We start from the raw sequence: 6,000 nt of genomic DNA, 5'->3' as shown, positions 1-6,000 counted from the left end.
AACTGAGCGTACGTTTCTTCCCTCAACTTTGTCACACTCCTGAATTTTTTTCTTAGTTGTTCTGAGCTAATTCCAAACCTCGTATAAATTAATTGCTGAAGTCGGGCTCAGGGTGGCTAACATCAGATACATAATATTGGTATAAAATCAAACAATAATAAAATTACCTCCTAAAAACATCTCAAAATCATATTAAAGTCTAATTAGATGGCTTTCCACAGGGTTAGGGTTGGGAACAGTAAGTGCTCCACTGAACTGAAATTTCAGCCTTCACAACATTGGAAAACAGCCAAGTAAACAGCTATTTTGGTGGAGGAGGGTCAAGATATTCACCGTCATGCATGAAATTTCATATATAGCTATATAATCCCTAGTATAGTGAGATAAGACCTTTGGAGCAGGCATTTTTTTTAAAAAGTTTTTTAATGAACCGCCCTAGTAGGGCAGTAATTGTTCCTTGATAATTTGTCACCCCCTCCATTATGGAACATGGGGCAGACCGCCCCCTACACCCCACCTTACTATGCCCCTGCCTGGAGGTGACCGTCGCATGGATCACTGTGGCCAGGTCACGTCGGGTCGGGAGAGGTAAGGGACCAACTGCTTGATACGGCAGAGATGGAAAAATGTTACCTTGACTGCTGTTGCAACCTCCTCCTCCATGGTGAGGGAGGCGTCAAGGATTACACCTAAACTCTTAACGGAAGGCACTGGCACTAATTGAGCCCCCGCAAGAGAAGGGACTTGGTCCCCCAACCCTATACCATCCTGACCCAGCCAGAGGACCCCTGTCTTCGAAGGATTTAATTTCAGTCAGCTCCCACAAAGCCATCCAGCCACAGCCTCCAAGCATCTGGTCAGTGTGTCCGGGGCCGAGTCAGGACGGCCGTCCACCAACAGATAGAGCTGAGTGTCGCCAGCATATTGGTGACAACCCAGCTCAAATCTCCGAACAATCTGGGCTAGGGGGCGCATAAAGATGTTGAAAAGCATCGTGGAAAGGATTGCGCCCTGCGGCACTCCACACACCAAGGAGTGATGCAACGATGGTCCAAAAGATCATGATTGACCATGTCAAAGGCTGCAGACAGATCTAAAAGAATCAGCAGTCCTGACCCGCCTCAATCCAGTTGTCTACAGAGATCAACTGTTAGGGCGACCAGAGCTGTCTCGGTCCCGAAACCAGGACGGAAGCCGGACTGAAATGGATCTGAAGCCGATGTTTCCTCCAGAAACCTACCAAGCTGTTCAGCAACCGCTCTCTCAATTACTTTACCCAGATATGGAAGATTCGAAACTGGGAGATAATTGGCTAGAACTAAAGGATCTGATGAAGTTTTCTTTAAGTGCGGACACAGCACTGCTTCCTTCAGCTCCTCTGGGAATGTCTCCGTGCCAAGGGACAGATTGATGATTTCAACCAGGGGGACCCACACAACGTCTGGACACGGCTCTACAGAATTAAAATTTATAAATGCGATGCGCATAAAGCTACTGCAGAGAGCTGACCCTGGATCACCCGCGGAGCCGGGTTTGGGGATTTTCTTAACAAACGAATTGGATCTGGGGGTGGTCTGTGTCTACAGATCTGAACAAAGAATCTGGCGACCAACCAGGTCGTCTTCTGATCTTTACCTAACAGGAACAGGTCGTATTTTTGCTTTTCCAGGAGGTCAACGAGCCTCACCAGCAAGGGATCAATGGTCTCACTACATGCCTCTTTGTAGAAGGGACACCTGAAAAATAAGTGCTCTGGGCTTCCTATTTCCCCCAATGAACAGGCACAGAGTCTCTGAGCGTAGGGGACTTTTTTATAAGCTCCTTCCAGGACCGGCGAGGGTAGAGCCGAGCTTCTGGCGAGTGTAAATGCCCTTCTTGCATTCTTGGATACAAGAAAGAAGAGATATGTTGCTGTAGCGGCTATATATCTCTCAATTTCTCCAATTTTATTGTCGGGGCACCTTGAGCAGTCCTGTTGTCTCTCGGTGTCTATGATTCTTTGTCTAACCCTAGCTTTTGCTGGGCCCAACCCCAGACTTAGAAGGGCTTGGGGAGCAAACCCAGTTTCTGGAGGGTGTTCAGGACTGCTGTCTGCCAGCCTGACTGTCCTCAAGGGAGCAGGTTCAGTGTCAGCCATTTGTAGATTGATGTTAGACAGATGTAAGCCTCCACTCTCACCATCCCCATTTCTAGTCTAACCCATGCGTTTGAAACACATCTGGGGACTTGGAGGGGAGCCAGGCCCATCTCAGCCATAGAGCCGACTGGTGCAAGGTGCCAGGGCGCCACGGCCTGGAGGGCGCCTCAGCCGCGCCCACTGTGCCCACCATGCCGCGCCCGCCCCGCCATGGAGGGCACCTCCACACTCCAGCCCCGCCGGCAGTGCCCGCTGGCAGCGCCATCCTGCTGCATGGCAGAGCGCGGGAGCATGAACTGGCCGGCCGCGCTGCACCCTCCGGCTGCCCAGCGGAGTGAGTTACAGTAGTCAAGCCTGGAAGTAGGGGCGTAGTAAGGTATATTGCTACTCGGGGGCAAACATTGTTTTGCCACCCCCCCAAGAGGCGCAGGAAGGTCAGGTGGTACCCAGTGCAGAAAATTTCTTGTCACCCCCCCATTGATTCCCCCCTGCAAAAATGGTTTTACATTATTTCATATTTTCTTACAAAGGAATAATAAGTAATAAAAATAAAAAACTTTTATTTATATCCTGCCCTCCCCGGCTGAAGTCGGGCTCAAGGTGGCTAACATCAGATACATGACATTGGTATAAAATCAAACAATAATTAAATTACCTCCTAAAAACATCTCAAAATCAAATTAAAGTCTAATTAGATGGCTTTCCACAGGGTTAGGGTTGGGAACAGTAAGTGCTCCACTGAACTGAAATTTCAGCCTTCATGACGTTGGAAAACAGCCAAGTAAACAGCTATTTTGGTGGAGGAGGGTCAAGATATTAACCAGTTACAGGTGGGCAGCCGTGTTGGTCTGCCATAGTCGAAACAAAATAGCAAATTCTTTTCAGTAGCACCTTAGAGACCAACTGTGTTTTTTCTTGGTATGAGCTTTCGTGTGCATGCACACTTGGCTATCTTGTGCATGCACAAGTGTGCATGCACACTTGGTATCTGAAGAAATGTGCATGCACACGAAAGCTCATACCAAGAACAAACACAGTTGGGCTCTAAGGTGCTACTGGAAAGAATTTTCTATTTTGTTTCAAGATATTAACCGATATGCATGAAATTTCATATATAGCTATATAATCCCAAGTATAGTAAGATAAGACTTTCGGAGCAGGCATTTTTTTAAAAAAAGTTTTTTAATGAAGCGCCCTAGCAGGGCAGTAATTGTTCCTTGGTAATTTGTCACCCCCTCCATTATGGAAAATGGGGCGGAACACCCCCTACACCCCCCCTTGCTACGCCCCTGCCTGGAGGTGACCGCATGGATCACTGTGGCCAGGTCAGTTCGGGTCGGGAGAGGTAAGGGACCAACTGCTTGATACGGCAGAGATGGAAAAATGTCACCTTGATTGTTGTTGCAACCTCCTTCTCCATGGTAAGGGAGTTGTCAAGGATTACCCCTAAACTCTTAACGGAAGGCACTGGCACTAATTGAGCCCCCGCAAGAGAAGGGACTTGGTCCCCCAACCCTATACCATCCTGACCCAGCCAGAGGACCTCTGTCTTCGAAGGATTTGATTTCAGTCAGCTCCCATGAACCCATCCAGCCACAGCCTCCAAGCATCTGGTCAGTGTGTCCGGGGCCGAGTCAGGACGGCCGTCCACCAACAGATAGAGATGAGTGTCGCCAGCATATTATCCCCCACCCCAATCCCAAAATTACACAGTCCCAAAATCACACACCCCAGCGAAACAATCCCCACAGAGCTGGTCTTACTCAGTGCGACCTCTCAGGCATGCCTCCTGCTCTCCTGCTTTTTTTTTCTTGGCGCATGGGAAGCTGTGGTGGCCATTTTAGGTGAGGGCACAAGCATTGTTGCTCTGGCCAGGTTCCCCATAGTAGTCAACGATAGCCCTCTCCTCCATGAAATATCTAATCTCTTCTGAAGCAGAAGCTAAAAAAGCCAATGGAATTCTGGGCTGCATCAATAGGAGTATAGCATCTAGATCAACGGAAGTAATAGTACCACTGTATTCCGCTCTGGTCAGACCTCACCTGGAATACTGTGTCCAGTTCTGGGCACCACAGTTCAAGAAGGATATTGACAAGCTGGAACGTGTCCAGAGGAGGGCAATCAAAATGGTCCAAGGCCTGGAAACGATACCTTATGAGGAACAGCTTAGGGAGCTGGGTATGTTTAGCCTGGAGAAGAGAAGGTTAAGGGGTGATATGATAGCCATGTTCAAATATAGAAAAGGATGCGGACACGGGGCAATGGATTCAAACTACAAGAAAGAAGATTCCACCTAAACATTAGGAATAACTTCCTGACAGTAAGAGCTGTTCAGCAGTGGAATTTGCTACCAAGGAGTGTGGTGGAGTCTCCTTCTTTGGAGGTCTTTAAGCAGAGGCATGACAGCCATCTGTCAGGAATGCTTGGATGGTGTTTCCTGCTTGGCAGGGGGTTGGACTGGATGGCCCTTGGGGTCTCTTCCAACTCTGTGATTCTATGATTCTAGGTTAGTGGCCATCACCGCCTCCTGTGGGAGTGAGTTCCACAGATTAACTGTGTCCTGTGCGAAGTACTTTATCTGTCCTGAATCTTCCAGCGCAATGCTTTTGCTCTTCCCTCAGAGACCAACTTGGTATATACACTCTAGTAGTGACCTATAGCCCTCCATGGGGTGGGGGAGAGGGAAGAGCAGATTTCAGTGGACTTTCTCAGCTAAACTCTGACGCTTACACTTCCTTGCTTCAGTGAACAGCCCCCACCTGTCCATCCTGGAAGAGGGCGAAAAGGCCCTCACAAAAGAGTCATTGAACACCTTAAGAGGAGAGCTGTTTCCGTATAACCGGTTTATTGAGCATTCATGTTCACTTCTTTGTGAGAAGGCAATTCAACGTTGAGTCAAGCAATGGTTGCCCCACATTTCCCGGCATATTTCCTCACCACTTTCCTTACTGCAAGTAGCCTAATTTTAGGGTGAGGTTGATGATGGAGTTTGGTAGTGCATAAATTTCCTCGTTCCACTGTGCCAGGTACTTGGAGAAATAGAGTGCTTGAAATGCATTAAAATGGGCTAGATGCACTGGGTTAAAGCTGAGCAAAAGTCCAGAGGTAGCATTATTATCAATTTACAATGGAATGGAAGGTTCGCAGGCTAGGAAGGACTTGCTCATAAATTTATTGACAGCTGCACGAGTTATTATAGCTAGGAAGTGGAAAGTGAATATAAAACGGAAGAATGGTATAAAGAGGTGTGGGATTTGGCTAGTCATGAGAAATTAACATGTGCTATTAAGGTAAAACGGGGAATATGCAGGATAAATTATTTTGAGGAAGGTATTTGTACTGCTAAAACGGAAAGGGGTCAAACCACCACAAGAGGTGGTGAAATTTTAGGAGGTTAGATAGTTACAATGGAATGGTCTTGGGGGTGGGGTGTACATTTTTATTTATATTTATTTATTACTAGCTGGCCGGGCCACGTGTTGCGGTGGCTTTTTTGTGAAATGGAAAAGGAAGATCTCTCTCTCTCTCTCTCTCTATATATATATACACCGTATATTCCGGAGTATAAGACGACTGGGCGTATAAGACGACCCCCGACTTTTCCAGTTAAAATATAGAGTTTGAGGTATACTCGACTGCAGATTCTCCACCCGGCGTATAAGACAACCCCCAACTTTTGAGAAGATTTTCCTGGATTAAAAAGTAGTCTTATACACCAGAATATACGGTATATAAATGTAAACTTTCCATGCCCACAGCTTCTCCCGTTGAATTTCCGCCTACCTCCTCCCCATCTTTCCCCCATCTCTTTCTCCCTCCACACAGCTTCTCCCGTTTAATTTCTGCCTGCCTCCTCTCCATAT

Source organism: Lacerta agilis, chromosome 2, assembly GCF_009819535.1.
Source record: "Lacerta agilis isolate rLacAgi1 chromosome 2, rLacAgi1.pri, whole genome shotgun sequence".
Classification (NCBI taxonomy): domain Eukaryota; kingdom Metazoa; phylum Chordata; class Lepidosauria; order Squamata; family Lacertidae; genus Lacerta; species Lacerta agilis.
Note: the sequence above shows the minus strand (reverse complement) of the source record.